Source organism: Passer domesticus, chromosome 9, assembly GCF_036417665.1.
Source record: "Passer domesticus isolate bPasDom1 chromosome 9, bPasDom1.hap1, whole genome shotgun sequence".
Taxonomy (NCBI): domain Eukaryota; kingdom Metazoa; phylum Chordata; class Aves; order Passeriformes; family Passeridae; genus Passer; species Passer domesticus.
Genome location: NC_087482.1, coordinates 2097775 through 2116246, shown reverse-complemented (window position 1 = coordinate 2116246; position 18472 = coordinate 2097775). Strand labels below are relative to the sequence as shown.

General features: G+C 55.2%; 3 long non-coding RNA genes across 4 annotated transcripts in view; all 3 read right to left on the bottom strand.

Moving 5' to 3' along the window:
* LOC135307597 (uncharacterized) overlaps positions 1 to 16245 on the bottom strand; it is a 57361-nt gene extending 41116 nt beyond the window's left edge. The window contains exons 1-2 of the long non-coding RNA XR_010368310.1: positions 16171 to 16245; positions 16011 to 16082 (exon numbers count right to left, since the gene is read on the bottom strand). This is a non-coding gene — a long non-coding RNA (uncharacterized LOC135307597). The remainder of the gene's footprint in view (positions 1 to 16010; positions 16083 to 16170) is intronic.
* Positions 4985 to 9430, bottom strand: LOC135307023 (uncharacterized). 2 transcript variants are annotated; one of them, XR_010367776.1, is made up of 6 exons: positions 9354 to 9430; positions 8571 to 8687; positions 8008 to 8173; positions 6953 to 7482; positions 5809 to 5974; positions 4985 to 5283 (listed from the first exon to the last, which is right to left on the bottom strand). It is a non-coding gene; the product is annotated as an uncharacterized LOC135307023 (long non-coding RNA). The 2 variants fall into 2 exon arrangements; XR_010367775.1 differs by lacking the exon at positions 9354 to 9430 and having other exon boundaries at positions 8571 to 9174.
* On the bottom strand, positions 12373 to 13734 carry LOC135307022 (uncharacterized). The gene is made up of 5 exons (XR_010367774.1): positions 13624 to 13734; positions 13233 to 13304; positions 13073 to 13144; positions 12884 to 12985; positions 12373 to 12453 (listed from the first exon to the last, which is right to left on the bottom strand). It is a non-coding gene; the product is annotated as an uncharacterized LOC135307022 (long non-coding RNA).
* Positions 16246 to 18472: the final 2227 nt, after the last annotated feature.

The window sequence follows — 18472 nt, the reverse complement described above, 5'->3', positions numbered from 1 at the left end:
GCACCACTGAGCCGCGGGAGCGGTGAGGGGATCGCGCAGGGCGAGGGCACACACGTGCATGGTTCTGTGCTGGCACCTGCAGCGATGCCCCCTGGCCCAGCTTTGGGCTCTGAGCTGGCAGCTCTCCCACGGAGGAAAGTCCTGACCTACCCTCAGCATCTCCCAGAGGCTCTGTCCTGGACGTGGCTTGGGAAGCTGCACCACCTTCACCAGCAGGTTCAGCTGCAAAGAAAGGCAGGACAGAAGAGCTGCTGTGGCACTGCAGGAGATCCTCAGGCTGCCCACAAGGCTCAGCCGCGGGGCACAGCCCTGGGCCCGGCCCCTTCCCTCTCTGCTCTTCTCTGTGACTGCACAGAGCACACGGAAGGACACACTGGCATTGCACACAGGAGGAAGATGGCCAGCTAAATGCTCCTTCCTCCCACTGACAGTGATCCTGTGGGATCCCTCAGGGCTCCAGAAGGGAGCAGGGCAAACTTTTCAGAATCTTTCAACCCTGACTTAACCTGAACACAAATGGCCCAGGAGTGACCTTTTGCCACATGGACAGGGATTATTCTGCCAGTCAAAATGGAAATGCAGAACTTGCCTCCAGCATTGTCCAAGACATTCAAATTGTCATTCACCAGGAGATCCAAGTCATGTAAGTCGTGATCCAATTCTAGAAGGGAGAAAAGACCAGAACCATTTCTGTGTGTGCTGCGACGTCCTCTTGCATGAGGGAACATGGCACGGGTTGGGTAAGGCTGTGGGAGACAGTTGTGAATGGACATGGCCAAAACTGCAAAGGGGCCTGGGGAGCCCTGGGCTGGCTCCTGGTCACTCTCCAGCCTCTTTGCAGGCCCTGTGCAACATCCCTGGAGGGGTGGCTGGAGCAGCCCAGGGCCCCTTGGGACTCTCACCCTCCCGCAGAGGAAACCCTCCCCAAAGCCCTGGGCAAAACCATCCCCAGCGCTTCCCGGGGAGCAGGGAGCGCTGTCCCGGGAAAGGGCAGCCAGGCTGCCGGCTCACCTGCTCGCCGCGCTTGCAGCGGAGCAGCCTGGGCAGCCCTGGCAGGCAGGGCCACGGCCAGGAGCAGCAGGAGGAGGAGGCGCAGAGCAAGGGCCATGGTGCCTTGTCCTCCGCCAGTCCCGCAGCTCTTGCTGCCACCGCTGTCCTGTCACCACTGTCCCAACGTCAGCACCGCTGCTGCCACTGCCGCTGCTGCCGCAACAGTTGTGCTCAAGGACTGACTGCTGGCTCCTTGTGCTGCTGTGCAACCACGGGGCTCTGGCACCTCTGTGACCTCAGGGCCTGCTGTGAGCTCAGCCTGCTGTGACCCCAGAGCCCTGCTGTGACCTCATGGCCTCAGCTGTACCCCCAGAGTGTGCCCCCATCTCAATGAATGGACTGCCCTGATTTGTTGGGAAGGACGAAAGTTTAACAAGAAAGTCTCACAGCCATGTGTGCTTGGCAGAGAGATTTTTGAATGTGGAATCTGAAGAAGAAATAGAGATGGAAGCAAGTTTTGATATAGAATAAAAGAATTGCTGAGCCACTCTTACTAGATAACTAGAGAAGGCAAACGGTGTGTTAGTGAGAAGGGGGCTTTATGATCTGGAGCAAAGGATAAACCCACTTGAAAGAAGTAGATGCTTTCACCAGTCATGAAGATAGCACAGGGAACAAGATGGGTGATGTTGCAAGTAAAAAGAAGCTCTCAGAATTTTCAACAACTTCTACTTTAAACTGTAATGTACTAACTTTTAGTGATTGGAGAGCAATAACATGAATGTGGTAATTACAGTAGTTATGACAGCTTATAGGTAAATGTTAAGGTACCGACTGGTTCTTCTCTCTTAAGATGCCCAGCAAAGAAAAGTACATAATGCATTGTCAGCAAAACTAAAGGGTCTTCAGGCTTGTGTGCAGCTGGAGCTGACAGCTGCAGGCACAGGCTCTGTCACCCACGACCCTGGACTGCTGTAATGTCTTGGATGTAAAAGTGCATTATGCAGAGCTGCCTGGAGTCCCGCATCCCCCATTAAGGCTATTACACTGATTGTAGTTGCTTTGCTTCATCCAAGGGCCATTGCTCAGCAAAACCTTCAGGGACACAGGGTCTTGTTTGGGTGGAGGCGGCATCTGCACAGCAGCACGCTGGTAATGCAGCTGTGACAGGGACATCAGGCATGGGCATGGAGATGGGAAGTGTGTGCCAGGTGTGTCCCAGACTGAGGTGTTTGGCTGTTCTTGTGAACTTGCAGAGGGGCAGCTGTTGAGAGAGGAGGTAGCTGCAGCCCCAGTTGCAGCTGGGACACTGTCCTGGCATGACTTTATGATGCTTGTATCTCCATTTGTGGGTTGAGCCCAGAAATAAGTTTTGCACCTTTAGGTCTGGTTCCAAGAGTGAAGGGGGGACAAGAAGAATGGTGGAGTTTGTTATCAGAAACTGCTCTTGCACCTCTGCATCCTTCTCCTGCACTGTGTTGTCTGCGGCAAGGACAGACAGCAGGATAGAGCTCTACTTTGATTTTTAGTTAGTTTTAGCTAGCTAAAGCAGAGAATTTCTCTGGACTGTGGTTTTTCTTTTTTTGTGGAACTGTTTAAACCTCCTCTGGACTGAAAACCCAGAAGAGCACCAGCAGCTCACTGCTGTGGCCCACCGGGCTGGGCCAGGCTTGCAGCATTTCCAGTGCCAGAGGGACTGACCAGAGAATGAGTTAGCAGAGCTATAGCCCACGAAGGTGACTTTCTGAGCATGTCATCTCTTCTAAGTGGCGAGAGGTTTTATTGTTTAACATTGTTCATCATTTTTTCTGATGGTGAATTCCTTGCCTATTAAATAAAGAGGGTTTTTTTTCCATTTTCACAAAAAAAAAATAATCTTTTTCCCAATCTAGTTGGGGGAGGGGCCTCTTGAATGTGTTTCCTAGAGAATGCCTTTGGAGGTTATCTCCCAAATGTGCCCTAAACCAAGATCAAAACAGAGACCTACCTGCACAGCAGCAGATTAGCATTGTACTCAAAGTTTGCTGCTGAAGACTAAGAGCTAAGCTTGTCAGATATTCTGAAAAATATCAGGGAAAAGGTTTTTCATTGGTTGTTGTGACTAAGTAAAAATCTCCAGAGGGCAAATGGCTTCTCCAGTAGACAAGGTGTCTTGAGATGTCTTAGTTCTTCCTGGAGTAAAGATTGGCTATTAAATTCTGGTGTTTATTCTAGAATGGTAAAAATGTTCTACATTTTTTCCTATTCTAAAACTACTTTGAAAAACCCTAAACTGCTAAGGGAAAAGGGGGGAAATATTTGGGGGTTTCTTTCTACAAAAAGAAAAAAGTCTGAATATTTTAAAAAATTTCTAACTTCTAAAAAAGGAAAATTAAGACAAAACATGGTGCTTCAGGAGCCCCGTGCCCGGCTGCTGCCTGCGCACTCCTAGCTGTGGCGAGACAATCAGCTCAGCCAGTGCTGCGGCTACCAGCCAGAGAGCAGAGGTGAAGCCCAAAGGTGTTGCTCAAGCCCTTCCCTGGCAGAGGGGCCCCATCTTCAGTCCTGGCCGGACACCAGGGCCAGCACCTTTGGGGACAGAGACTCCTGTTCTGGGTGGTGGCAGCATGTCCCTAGCAACAAGCTGATAATGCAGCTGGGGCAGGGATGTTGGACATGGCTTGGGGATGGCTGATGACAGGTACAGGTACAGGTACAGGTACAGGTCTCCCTGATGGAACTCTATGGCCAGTCTTACAGAAGACACTTCCAAGAATGGGGAAGACGTGTTGTGGTGCCGGCTGCATCTGTGGGAGCGATGGGGAGCGTGAGCCCGTGCTGTGCTGCACTGCTGAGCTGGCAGCACGGTGGATACGGGCAGGACGTTCTCTGTTTCCCCCAGAGCTGGGGCCTGCAGGCACCTTGCCGGCCCTTGGCACAGGCTGTGCCAGCCAGCAAAGCCCAGCAGGCCGGGAGGAGAGCCCGGGGGCAGCGCAGCTGCTTGGGCAGTGGCTGCTGCCAGGGACACGGGCCAAAGCCATCCCTGAGCAGCCACTGCCACCCCTGGCCCTCCCTGCCCCGTGACAGCTCCCCCAGCCCCAGGGGACAGGCTCAGGCCCACTAAGGACACACTGGAGCCTTGCTCTCCCCCTCTGTCCTTTCCCCACCATGGGCACCCCCTGCAGTCACTGCCAGGTTTTGGGATGTGTCTCCCACGGAGGGACCCCAGCAGGACTGCTCAGAACCTGAATGCCCTGAGACTGTTTGGGATATTTCCCCTGAGCTATGCCGGTCTTGTCCAGGCTGTGTAAGACTAAACATTAAAAATTAAAGGCAATTTTACTTTTTATTGCCAATGTGTCAGAAGATTCTAGGTTTCCCTGCCTGTAAAACTACTTGGACAAATACAGAAGTGTTGGAGGAAAGGGGAACAAATATCTGGTGTCTGTATTCTATGAAAAACGTTTCTCAATGCTACAAAGGATAAACATATCTAAATGTTTCAAAATGAAAGACAAAGATAACATGAGGGTGCTGTTGGTCGAATGAGCCCCATGCCCAGCTGCTGCCTGCCCATGCCTGGCTGTGCCCAGACGAGCAGCTCCGCCAGTGCAGGTGGTAGCACACAGACACCTGAGCTGAAGCTGGACTCAAGCCTGTGATAGATGAGTAATGTGACAGTTGACTCTCACAATTAAAGGATAAATATCATGCATATATGTTAAGAGAAGTTTTATATATTTATAGATATGTTTTACCCCCTGTTGTGTTATCATGGAGTTACCTGAGTTTGGGACAAATAAGAGGGTCACCTTGCTACGACGGCAGCACCTGACCTCCAATCGAGATGTAAGGAAGTAAACTCCACCACTGGACATCAAAGAAGGAGTCGATGGACAGAACATTAATAAGAGCAAAACAGTTAAAAGGTGAAACCTCCATTGTGTGGATGAGCACATGGTGGGAAAAATCCTCTACTCCCAGCGCCGTAACATTGTCTTTATTCAGTGTCCTCTTATATTTCTAATAAGGTTTTTAATAAACATTTAAAAATTTTAGAAGTAATGATAACTTTTTAAACAATCCATGAAGTGGCTAGAAGGCTGCACCTCCTGTCCTGGATGGAGAGCGATGCCAGTCCCTTCAGGGAGAGATGGTTCTGTTCTAGGCAGTGGTTGCGGCATATTTGCAGCAATAAGCTGGTAATACACCTCTGGCAGGGACAACGGACACTGGCACGGAGATGCATGATGACAGGCCTAGTTCTCCATGGCTGAGGCCTTTGGCTGGTCTTGTGAAGTGCCAGAGGTGCTCCTGTGGAGAGAGGAGGTGGCTGAGGCCCCAGCTGCCAGTGGCACACAGGGAGCCTCGTGCACAGCAGGGCCCAGAGCTGGCAAAGCTCCCCAGCATGGCTGGAGCTGCTGGCACAGCTGGGCCCAGCTGGACAGCTGCCCCTCAAGGCCCCGGCCAGCAGGGCACGGCTCTGGGCAGGGTCCCTGGCCAGGAGCGGGCCCCAGAGCGCCTCTGCCTTTCAAGGGCAACCTCGGCCCTGCTCTTTCTCCTCCCCACCTTCCTCTGCCTCTGCCCCGTGCCCCTGGGGCTGCTCTTGGCCAGGCAGCCTCAGTGGGAGCCAGCTCTGGCTGCAGCCCCAGCGGGGCCCCCAGGACAAGGCCCAGCAATTGAGAGGCCAATGGAAGCACTGGGCAGCAGCAGAACCCTCAGCAGAGTTATTTGGAGAACCATGGACCGGCCACAACTCCACTGCAACCTCAGTGGGAATGGTTCCTGTCTACATTAGACTTTCAAAAGAAGCTCTTTCAGGGAAAGATGACCACTCACCATTTCTTCTTCCAGTAACACCAGATTCTGACACAGCACAATATGAGAATAAGGTCCAACAGTAGCAGGCCTGCCATTACCCCTGCCCAGCAGCCTGTTCCAATATAGAAGACACTTCTGAGGCCCTTCTGGGCATGGGGAAGACGTGTTGTGGTGCCGGCTGCATCTGTGGGAGCAATGGGGAGCGTGAGCCCGTGCTGTGCTGCACTGCTGAGCTGACAGCACGTTGGATACGGGCAGGACGTTCTCTGTTTCCCCCAGAGCTGGGGCTTGCAGGCACCTTGCCGGCCCTTGACACAGGCTGTGCCACCCAACAAAGCCCAGCAGGCCGGGAGGAGAGCCTCAGGGGCAGCGCAGCTGCTTGGGCAGTGGCTGCTGCCAGGGACACGGGCCAAAGCCATCCCTGAGCAGCCACTGCCACCCCTGGCCCTCCCTGCCCCGTGACAGCTCCCCCGGCCCCAGGGGACAGGCTCAGGCCCACTAAGGACACACTGGAGCCTTGCTCTCCCCCTCTGTCCTTTCCCCACCAAGGGCACCCCATTCAGTCACTGCCAGGTTTTGGGATGTGTCTCCCACGGAGGGACCCCAGCAGGACTGCTCAGAACCCGAGTGCCCTGAGACTGTTTGGGATATTTCCCCTGAGCTATGCCGGTCTTGTCCAGGCTGTGTAAGACTAAACATTAAAAATTAAAGGCAATTTTACTTTTTATTGCCAATGTGTCAGAAGATTCTAGGTTTCCCTGCCTGTAAAACTACTTGGACAAATACAGAAGTGTTGGAGGAAAGGGGAACAAATATCTGGTGTCTGTATTCTATGAAAAACGTTTCTCAATGCTACAAAGGATAAACATATCTAAATGTTTCAAAATGAAAGACAAAGATAACATGAGGGCGCTGTTGGTCGAATGAGCCCCATGCCCAGCTGCTGCCTGCCCATGCCTGGCTGTGCCCAGACAAGCAGCTCCGCCAGTGCTGGTGGTAGCACACAGACACCTGAGCTGAAGCTGGACTCAAGCCTGTGATAGATGAGTAAAGTGACAGTTGACTCTCACAATTAAAGGATAAATATCATGCATATATGTTAAGAGAAGTTTTATATATTTATAGATATGTTTTACCCCCTGTTGTGTTATCATGGGGTTACCTGAGTTTGGGACATATAAGAGGGTCACCTTGCTACGACGGCAGCACCTGACCTCCAATCGAGATGTAAGGAAGTAAACTCCACCACTGGACATCAAAGAAGGAGTCGATGGACAGAACATTAATAAGAGCAAAACAGTTAAAAGGTGAAACCTCCAATGTGTGGATGAGCACATGGTGGGAAAAATCCTCTACTCCCGGCGCCGTAAAATTGTCTTTATTCAGTGTCCTCTTATATTTCTAATAAGGTTTTTAATAAACATTTAAAAATTTTAGAAGTAATGATAACTTTGTCAACAATCCATGAAGTGGCTAGAAGGCTGCACCTCCTGTCCTGGATGGAGAGCGACGACAGTCCCTTCAGGGAGAGGTGGTTCTGTTCTAGGCAGTGGTTGCGGCGTATTTGCAGTAATAAGGTGGTAATGCACCTCAGGAAGGGACAATGGACACTGGCACGCAGATGCATGATGACAGGCCAAGTTCTCCCGCACTGAGGCCTTTGGCCGGTCTTGTGAAGTGCCAGAGGTGCTCCTGTGGAGAGAGGAGGTGGCTGAGGCCCCAGCTGCCAGTGGCACACAGGGACCCTCGTGCACAGCAGGGCCCAGAGCTGGCAAGGCTCCCCAGCACGGCTGGAGCTGCTGGCACAGCTGGGCCCAGCTGGACAGCTGCCCCTCAAGGCCCCGGCCAGCAGGGCACGGCTCTGGGCAGGCTCCCTGGCCAGGAGCGGGACCCAGAGCGCCTCTGCCTTTCAAGGGCAACCTCGGCCCTGCTCTTTCTCCTCCCCACCTCCCTCTGCCTCTGCCCTGTGCCCCTGGGGCTGCTCTTGGCCAGGCAGCCTCAGTGGGAGCCAGCTCTGGCTGCAGCCCCAGCGGGGCCCCCAGGACAAGGCCCAGCAATTGAGAGGCCAATGGAAGCACTGGGCAGCAGCAGAACCCTCAGCAGACTTATTTGGAGAACCATGGACTGGCCACAACTCCACTGCAACCTCAGTGGGAATGCTTCCTATCTACATTAGACTTTCAAAAGAAGCTCTTTCAGGGAAAGATGACCACTCACCATTTCTTCTTCCAGTAACACCAGATTCTGACACAGCACAATATGAGAATAAGGTCCAACAGTAGCAGGCCTGCCATTACCCCTGCCCAGCAGCCTGTTCCCATATAGAAGCCCCTTACGAGGCCCTTCTGGGCATGGGGAAGACGTGTTGTGGTGCCGGCTGCATCTGTGGGAGCAATGGAGAGTGTGAGCCCGTGCTGTGCTGCACTGCTGAGCTGACAGCACGCTGGATACGGGCAGGACGTTCTCTGTTTCCCCCAGAGCTGGGGCCTGCAGGCACCTTGCCGGCCCTTGGCACAGGCTGTGCCAGCCAACAAAGCCCAGCAGGCCGGGAGGAGAGCCCGGGGGCAGCGCAGCTGCTTGGGCAGTGGCTGCTGCCAGGGACACGGGCCAAAGCCATCCCTGAGCAGCCACTGCCACCCCTGGCCCTCCCTGCCCTGTGACAGCTCCCCCAGCCCCAGGGGACAGGCTCAGGCCCTGTCAGGACCCAGCGCAGCCCCTGCCCAGTCGGGAGCCAGGGCTGGCTCTGGCCCTGGGCTGGTGGCAGGGCTCTCTGCAATTACCTGCTGTGCCTGTGCCCGTGTCTGCCATCGCCTTCCTTCCTGCAGCAGGGGCTCCCCATGGGAAAATGCTTCCTCCAGGATGTGCCTCCTTCTGCACAGATGTTTGGTCCATCACTTCTGACAGGAAAAAGGACAGTTGGATTAGATGGAAGAGTTCCTGATTTGGGTGCCGGCATCTTCAGGATGTCATGCGCGTTAAAATGGGGATAGGTTTCTGTGGAAGGGGCTAACAGCGGGCCTCTTAGCTAAAGGAGTAAGAAGAAGCTGAGAAGAAAGAAGAAGCTGATAAGGACCTCTCTCCAAGGCTGTAACCAAGGAGACCAAGAGAATTGAGAGACTGAAGAAAGATAAGAACTTCACAGCTGCATGAAGTATATTTAGAAAGTTAGTTAAGTCACTGTAACTTTTCACCAATGATGTTATGTTGATTTATTGTATCCAATAGTTTGGGTAGAAGAAACATAAACAATTAAAGAGTGTATAAAAGGTCAGCCATGTTCAATAATAAACTGTTGCCATCTGAAACTGCTTGTGGTCCCTGCTTTGTGTCGTGACCACCTCGACAACGGCAGGTTTCAGAAAATGTCTAGGCTTTCATGGCAGTGTCAGGGCTCTCCTGTTTCCAAACAGCTGCCATGCCTGAGCCACAGGAGCAGTGAGGGGATCGCGCAGGGCGAGGGCACACACGTGCATGGTTCTGTGCTGGGACCTGCAGCAATGCCCCCCTGGCCCAGCTTTGGGCTCTGAGCTGGCAGCTCTCCCAGGGGAAAGGCCTTGACCTACCCTCAGCATCTCCCAGAGGCTCCGTCCTGGACGTGGGTTCAGAAGCTGCACCACCTTCACCAGCAGGTTCAGCTGCAAAGAAAGGCAGGACAGAAGAGCTCCTGTGGCACTGCAGGAGATCCTCAGGCTGCCCACAAGGCTCAGCCCCGGGGCACAGCCCTGGGCCCGGCCCCTTCCCTCTCTGCTCTTCTCTGTAGCTGCACAGAGCACATGGAAGGACACACTGGCATTGTACACGGGAGGAAGATGGACAGCTAAATGCTCCTTCCTCCCACTGACAGTGATCCTGTGGGATCCCTCAGGGCTCCAGAAGGGAGCAGGGCAAATTTTCCATATTCCATCAACCTTCAGATTATCTTAAGTGAAAGGGCAAATGTATGAGCTCTTGCCACCTGCTCACTGTGTATTCTCTCCGGAAAGGTACATTGAGCACTTGCCTCCAGGATTTCCCATGAGTCTCAAGCCATAATCCAGCAGGTTTTCCAGATAATCCATGTCTTGATCCCAACCTAGAAGTTTGCAAAGATCAGAACCATTTCCATGATGTGCTGGGATCCCCTTCTGCCTCAGGGAACTGGGCACTGCATGTAGGTCGGGTAAGGCCATGGGAGCCAGATGTGAATGGACAAGGCCAAAGCTGCTCAGGGGCCTGGGGAGCTCTGGGCAGGCTCATGGTCAATCCCTATCCTCTTTGCAGGCCCTGTGCAACATCCCTGGAGAGGTGGCTGGAGCAGCCCAGGGCCCGTGGCAGTTCTCTCAGTCGCACAAGGAAAATGCTCCTGGAATCCCTGGGGAGAACTGCAGCAGGCAGTGCTGCAAGTATCCCTCACAAACTCCCTCCTGCCTGTCCTCCCAGCCGCCCTTCCTCGATCTGCTGGGACAGCTCCCACAGCCCAAGGGCACAGAGGTAAGCCCTCTCAGGACACACTGGAGCCTTGCTCTGCCCCTCTGTCCTTTCCCCACCATGGGCACCTCGTGCAGTCACTCCCAGGTTTCGGGAAGTGTCTCCCACGGACGGACCCCAGCAGGACTGCTCAGTACCCGAGTGCCCTGAGCCTGCTCGGGACAATTCCCCTGGGTTGTGCCCTCACTTCCAGGCAGCAGAGACAGCAGCTCAAATCTCAGCAGGGCCCAGGCCCAGAGGCACAGCAATTACCTCCTGTGCCTGTGCCTGGCATCGCCTCCAATCCTACAGCAGAGGCTGGCACGGAACCACTGCTTCCTTCGGGAAACGCCGCCTTCTGCCCAGCCTCTGCATCCACTTCTGGAGAAAGCAAGAGGGATGGCTGGATCAGGTGGGGCTGTTCCCCACTGGGGAGGTGGCATCTTTAGGAGGGAATGCTTGTCAAAGACATCACTAAGAATCAGGAAAATTCCTATAAACTTTTTGGGCAGGCCAGGGCCCTCCCTTCTCCAAACAGGTGCCCTTTCTCTTCTACCCAGTGACTGGAAAATCGCAGAGAATCTCAGGCCCGTGGTGCAGTTTGGGCTGCCTGTCAGCTGATGCCAAATGCCTTCCTGCAGAGGCTGGGCACAAGCTGCAGCCAGGCCAGGCAGGGAAACAGCCCTGCAGGGCGTGAAAGCAGCAGTGGGGCAGCGAGGCTGCCATGTATCCCTTCCCGTTGTGCCGGGCACGGCGTGTCCAGATGTGCAGCCAAAGGCCCCAGCTGCTGAGTCCCAGGGGAAGCATGAGGGAAATGCACCCACCTTGTTCGGCTTGCAGTAATTCTTTCACCATTTGTCCCGTGATTTTGAGTGGCTCATGGGGTTTCTTGTGACCGGTAGCTTTGTTCTTTCCCCTCGGAGGACCTTAGAGCAACAGAGTTCCATTTCCCAGGAACAGATCTCACAAAAGCAGGGCTCAGCCTGTGGGGTCAGCAGGGACACACCACTCACCCTTGCGATGGGAGCTGGGCTTGCGTGCAACATCCACCAAAGGACCTGGGAAAGTCCTCCCTGCAGGCACACCTGTAACACAACAGCCACAGAAGCTTCTGCCATCTCTGCTGATCTGCACGGGCACCACTGAGCCACAGGAGCGGTGAGGGGATCGCACAGGTCGAGAGCACACATGTGCATAGTTCTGTGCTGGCACCTGCAGCGCTGTCAGGATATTGTTAAGAAAGGCACAGGGACAACTTGCCTCCAGCATTCTTCAAGAGCCTTAAGCCATCATCCAGCAGGGCATCCAAATAATGCAATTTGCCATCCCGATCTAGAAGGGAGCACAGATCAGAACCATTTCCCTGGTGTGTTGTGGCCCCCTCTGCCTCAGATAACAGGGCACTGCAAGTGGGTTGGGTAAGGTTGTGGGAGCCAGATGTGAATGGACGTGGCCAAAGCTGCACAGGGGCCTGGGGAGCTCTGGGCAGGCTCCTGGCCAATCCCCATCCTCTTTGCAGGCCCTGTGTAACATCCCTGGCGAGGTGGCTGGAGCAGCCCGGAGTGCATTTGGGCTCTCCCACTCCCAGAGCTAAAACTCTTGCTAAAGCACTATTGAAAAAATGCAGCAGGCACTGCCACAATCATCCCTCCCTCCCTCCCTCCCTCCCTCCCTCCCTCCCTCCCTCCCTCCCTCCCTCCCTCCCTCCCTCCCTCCCTCCCTCCCTCCCTCCCTCCCTCCCTCCCTCCCTCCCTCCCTCCCTCCGCCCTCTCTCCCTCCCTTCCTAATTTCTTCTCTCCCTCTATTCCTCTTCCCCCTGAAATTCCTCCCTGAACGGAAAGGACATAACCAGGCCCTCTCCGGACACACTGGTGCCTTCCTGTCCTGCTCTGTCATTTCCCCACCATGGGAATGCAGTCGCTCCTAGGTTTCAGGATCTGCCTCCCACACAGGGACCCCAGCAGGACTGCTCAGTACCCGAGTGTCCTGAGCCTGCTCGGGATAATTCCCCTGGGCTGTGCCAGTCTTGTCTGGGCTGTGCCCGCACTGCCAGGCAGCAGACAGGGCAGCTCAAGCCTCAGCATGTCTCAGGTCCAGAGGCACAGCAATTACCTCCTGGGCCTGAGCCTGGCATGGCCTCTCTTCCTGCGGCAGAGGCTGGCATGGAGCCGCTGCTTCCTTCGGGAAACGCCGCCTTCCGTGCAGCCTCTCCATCCACTTGTGGAGAAAGGAAAAACAACAGCTCATCAGGTACGACTGATCCCCACTGGAGAGGTGGCATCTTCAAGAGGCAATTCTTCTCAAAGACATAAACATCCTGGGTAGCACAGGGCCCGCTTTCATCAAAACACCCGCCATAAGTGATCAGCCTGGAGACTGCAAAATCGCAGGGGATCTCAGGGTGGGCATGGCCTGTGGGGCAATAAGGGCTGCCTGTCAGCTGATGCCAAATGCCTTCCTGCAGAGGCTGGGCTGAAGCTGCAGCCAGGCCAGGCTGGCAAACAGCCCTGCAGGGCGTGAAAGCAGCAGCGGGGCAGCGAGGCTGCCATGGATCCCTTCCCGCTGTGCCGGGCACGGCGTGTCCAGATGTGCAGCCAAAGCCCCCGGCTCCTGTGTGCCAGGGGAAGCATGAGGGAAATGCACCCACCTTGTCCTCCCTGCAGCACTTCCTTCAGCATTTGCCACGTAATTTCTAATGGATTCTGGAACTTCTTGCCTGCCATGTCTTTGATCTCTTCTGGTGGAGGACCTTAATAGAAAGTAGTTCCATTTCCCAGGAATGGATCCCACAAAAGCAGGGCTCAGCCTGTGGGGTCAGCAGGGACACACTACTCACCCCTGCCATGGGAGCTGGCCTTTTGTGCAGCATCCAAGGTAGGAGTTGGTGAGGGCGTCCCTGCAGACACATCTGTAACACAACATCCACAGAAGCTTCTGTCACCTGCTTCTTACCAGTCAGTCAAACATTATGCCGTGGTGGGACAGTGAGAACATACCTGCAGAATGCCCAGAGGGCTTCACAACTTCAGAGCGCGAGGCTAATGGAGAATTCTTCCCAGCATCCCAGTCTGGAAGCAAACCAAGATGAGAACTGTTTCCATTGTGTGCCAGGGCTGGCTCTGGCCCTGGGCTGGCGGCAGGGCTCCCGCTCGGGGCTGCTCCTGTGCCTTGGGCCTCTGGGCACTCAGGGCCAGCTCCGCAGCAGCTGCAGCGCCAGGGACGTTGCTGCACCAGTCCCGTTTCCCCGGGGCTCTGAACCAGCTCCAGAGGCCTGGAAGCCGAGGCACCTCCAGCTTTGGCTGCTGCCGGGCCGGGCAAGGTCAGGCCCTGGGGGAAGAGCTGCTGCCACACAGCCCCCGCCAGGGCTGAGCCCGGCACAGCAATTACCTGCTGTGCCTGTGCCCGTGTCTGGCTTTGCCTTCCTTCCTGCAGCAGGGGCTCGCACCGAAGATGGAGTGCTTCCTTCAAGAAATACCACCTTCCACTGAAGCACTATGTCCATCTCTTGACAAAGGAAGGGAGACAGCTGCATCAGATGGAGCTGTTCCCCACTTGGGTGGTGGCATCAGAGGTAATATTTGTGAAATTTATGGAGCAGGAAAATGGCCAGGTTACAGTGGCATGATGAGAGCACTTCCACCTCCAAACAGCCACCCTTTTCCTAATCTGCAGGGCTGGATATAGTGGGGGATCTCAGGGTGTCTTACAGTTTGGGCATGGCCTGTCAGCTGATGCCAAATAACTTCCTACAGAGGCTGGGCAGAAGCTGCAACCAGGCCAGGCTGGCAAACAGCCCTGCAGGGCGTGAAAGCAGCAGCGGGGCAGCAAGGCTGCCATGGATCCCTTCCCACTGTGCCAGGCACGGCGTGTCCAGATGTGCAGCCAAAGCCCCCGGCTGCTGACTCCCAGGGGAAGCATGAGGGAAATGCACCCACCTTCTCTTGTCTGCAGGGGTTCCTTCAGCTCTTGCCTCATCTGTTTGGATGGTTCCAGGGATATCTTATCTGTTGTATCTTGGATTTTCCCTGTTGGAGTACCTTAGAGAAAAATATTTCCATTTCCCAGGAATGGATCCCAGAAAAGCAGGGTTCAGCCTGTGGGGTCAGCAGGGACACACTACTCACCCCTGAGATGGGAGCTGGGCTTGAGTGCAGCATCCAAGGTAGCAGCTGGAGAAGCTGGAGAAGTCTTCCCTGTAGACACATCTGTAACACAACAGCCACAGAAGCTTCTGTCACCTGGTGCCTGCCCGCTTGTCTACAATTCTTCCTTGGTGGCACACTGAGAACATACCTGCAGGAGGCTCCAAGGGCTTCAAAACTTTATTCATCCAAGCTGATGGAGAAGCCTTCCCAGACACCTCATCTAGAACGGAACACAGATCAGAACACTTTTGCAGGGTGTGCTGGGATCCCCTTCTGCCACAGGGAACTGGGCACTGCAAGGGGGTCGGGTAAGGCCGTGAGAGCCAGATGAGAATAGACATGGCCAAAGGTGCACAGGGGTGTGGGGAGCTCTGGGCTGGCTCTTGGTCGCTCTCCACACTCTTTCCCTGCCCTCAGCAACATCCCTGGGAGGGGTGTCTGGAGCAGCGCAGGGCCTCCGGGTTCTCTTCCTCAGACACAGAGGAAATCCTCTCTAAAACCCCGGGGAAAACTGCAGCAGGCAGTGACGTAGGTATCCATCCCTCCCTCTGTCCCTCCTGCCCTCCTTATGCTGGGACAGCTCCCAGATCCCAAGGGCAAACAGCCAGGCCCTCTCAGGACACACTGGAGCCTTGCTCTCCCCCTCTGTCCTTTCCCCACCGTGGGCACCCCGTGCAGTCACTCCCAGGTTTCAGGACATGTCTCCCATGGAGGGACCCCAGCAGGACTGCTCAGTGCCCTGAGCCTGCTTGGGATAATTCCCCTGGGCTGTGCTGCTCTAGTCCAGGCTGTGCCCGCACTGCCAAACAGCAGAGAGGGCAGCTCAAGCCTCAGCAGGGCTCAGGCCCAGAGGCACAGCAATTACCTCCTGTGCCTGTGCCTGGCATGGCCTCCCTTCCTGGAGCTGAGGCTGGCATGCAACCACTGCTTCCTCCGGGAAATGCTTCTTTCTCCGCAGGCTCTCCTTTCATTTCTGGAGAATGGAAAAGAGACAGCTGCATCAGATGAAAACATTCCTGACTGGGAATGGGGAAGGGGACAATTTCAGGAGGCATCACTTGTGAAAGGAATGCATAAGGATCAGAAAACACCCAGGATTTTGGGACAACCCAAGGCTGCTTCCTTCCCCAAACAGCCCCAACATCTGAACTGCCTGGACACCAGGAAATTGCAGGGGATCTGAGGGTGGGCATGGCCTGTAGTGCAATTGGGGCTGTCTGCCAGCTGATGCCAAATGCCTTCCTGCAGAGGCTGGGCTGAAGCTGCAGCCAGGCCAGGCTGGCAAACAGCCCTGCAGGGCGTGAAAGCAGCAGAAGCAGCTGTGGGGCAGCGAGGCTGCCATGGATCCCTTCCTGCTGTGCCGGGCACGACGTGTCCAGATGTGCAGCCAAAGCCCCCGGCTGCTGACTCCCAGGAGCAGCATGAGGGAAATGCACCCACCTTGTCTTCTCTGCAGACGTTCCTTCAGCATTTGCCACATGATTTCTAATGGGTCCTGGAATTTCCTGCCTGCCATGTCTTTGGTCTCTCCTGTCAGAGGACCTTAAGAGAAAGTAGTTCCATTTCCCAGGAATGGACCCCACAAAAGCAGGGCTCAGCCTGAGGGGTCAGCAGGGACACACTACTCACCCCTGCCATGGGAGCTGGGCTTTGGTGCAGCATCCAAGGTAGGAGTTGGTGAGGTCGTCCCTGCAGACACGCCTGTAACACAACAGCCACAGAAGCTTCTGTCATCTGGCTCTTACCAGACAGTCAAACATTACGCCTTGGTGGGACAGTGAGAACATACCTGCAGAATGCTCAGAGTGCTTCACAACTTCAGAGCGCCAGGCTAATGGAGAATCCTTCCCAGCATCCCAGTCTGGAAGCAAACCAAGATGAGAACTGTTTCCATTGTGTGCCAGGGCTGGCTCTGGCCCTGGGCTGGCAGCAGGTCTCCCGCTCGGGGCTGCTCCTGTGCCTTGGGCCTCTGGGCACTCAGGGCCAGCTCCACAGCAGCTGCAGCACCAGGGACGTTGCTGCACCAGTCCCGTTTCCCCGGGGCTCTGAACCAGCTCCAGAGGCCTGGAAGCCGAGGCGCCTCCAGCTTTGGCTGCTGCCGGGCCGGGCAAGGTCAGGCCCTGGGGGAAGAGCTGCTGCCACACAGCCCCCGCCAGGGCTGAGCCCGGCACAGCAATTACCTGCTGTGCCTGTGCCCGTGTCTGGCTTTGCCTTCCTTCCTGCAGCAGGGGCTCGCACCGAAGATGGAGTGCTTCCTTCAAGAAATACCACCTTCCACTGAAGCACTATGTCCATCTCTTGACAAAGGAAGGGAGACAGCTGCATCAGATGGAGCTGTTCCCCACTTGGGCGGTGGCATCAGAGGTAATATTTGTGAAATTTATGGAGCAGGAAAATGGCCAGGTTACAGTGGCATGATGAGAGCACTTCCACCTCCAAACAGCCACCCTTTTCCGAATCTGCAGGGCTGGATATAGTGGGGGATCTCAGGGTGTCTTACAGTTTGGGCATGGCCTGTCAGCTGATGCCAAATAACTTCCTACAGAGGCTGGGCAGAAGCTGCAGCCAGGCCAGGCTGGCAAACAGCCCTGCAGGGCGTGAAAGCAGCAGCGGGGCAGCAAGGCTGCCATGGATCCCTTCCCACTGTGCCAGGCACGGCGTGTCCAGATGTGCAGCCAAAGCCCCCGGCTGCTGACTCCCAGGGGAAGCATGAGGGAAATGCACCCACCTTCTCTTGTCTGCAGGGGTTCCTTCAGCTCTTGCCTCATCTGTTTGGATGGTTCCAGGGATATCTTATCTGTTGTATCTTGGATTTTCCCTGTTGGAGTACCTTAGAGAAAAATATTTCCATTTCCCAGGAATGGATCCCAGAAAAGCAGGGTTCAGCCTGTGGGGTCAGCAGGGACACACTACTCACCCCTGAGATGGGAGCTGGGCTTGAGTGCAGCATCCAAGGTAGCAGCTGGAGAAGCTGGAGAAGTCTTCCCTGTAGACACATCTGTAACACAACAGCCACAGAAGCTTCTGTCACCTGGTGCCTGCCCGCTTGTCTACAATTCTTCCTTGGTGGCACACTGAGAACATACCTGCAGGAGGCTCCAAGGGCTTCAAAACTTTATTCATCCAAGCTGATGGAGAAGCCTTCCCAGACACCTCATCTAGAACGGAACACAGATCAGAACACTTTTGCAGGGTGTGCTGGGATCCCCTTCTGCCACAGGGAACTGGGCACTGCAAGGGGGTCGGGTAAGGCCGTGAGAGCCAGATGAGAATAGACATGGCCAAAGGTGCACAGGGGTGTGGGGAGCTCTGGGCTGGCTCTTGGTCGCTCTCCACACTCTTTCCCTGCCCTCAGCAACATCCCTGGGAGGGGTGTCTGGAGCAGCGCAGGGCCTCCGGGTTCTCTTCCTCAGACACAGAGGAAATCCTCTCTAAAACCCCGGGGAAAACTGCAGCAGGCAGTGACGTAGGTATCCATCCCTCCCTCTGTCCCTCCTGCCCTCCTTATGCTGGGACAGCTCCCAGATCCCAAGGGCAAACAGCCAGGCCCTCTCAGGACACACTGGAGCCTTGCTCTCCCCCTCTATCCTTTCCCCACCGTGGGCACCCCGTGCAGTCGCTGTCAGGTTTCAGGACATGTCTCCCATGCAGGGACCCCAGCAGGACTGCTCAGTACCTGAGTGCCCTGAGCCTGCTTGGGATAATACCTCTGGGCTGTGCCTGACTTGTCCAAGCTGTCCCTGCACTGCCAGGCAGCAGAGAGGGCAGCTCAAGCCTCAGCAGGGCTCAGGCCCAGAGGCACAGCAATTACCTCCTGTGCCTGTGCCTGGCATCGCCTCTCTTCCTGCAGCAGAGGCTGGCATGGAACCACTGCTTCCTCTGGGAAATGCCGCCTTATGCCCAGCCTCTGCATCCACTTCTGGAGAAAGGAAGAGGGACAGCTGGATCAGGTGGGGCTGTTCCCCTACTGGGGAGGTGAGGCCTTCAGGAGGGAATGATTGTCAAAGACATGGCTAAGAATCAGGAAATCCCTATAAACATTTTGGGAAGGCCAGGGCCCTCCCTTCCCCAAACTGGTGCCGTTTCTGTTC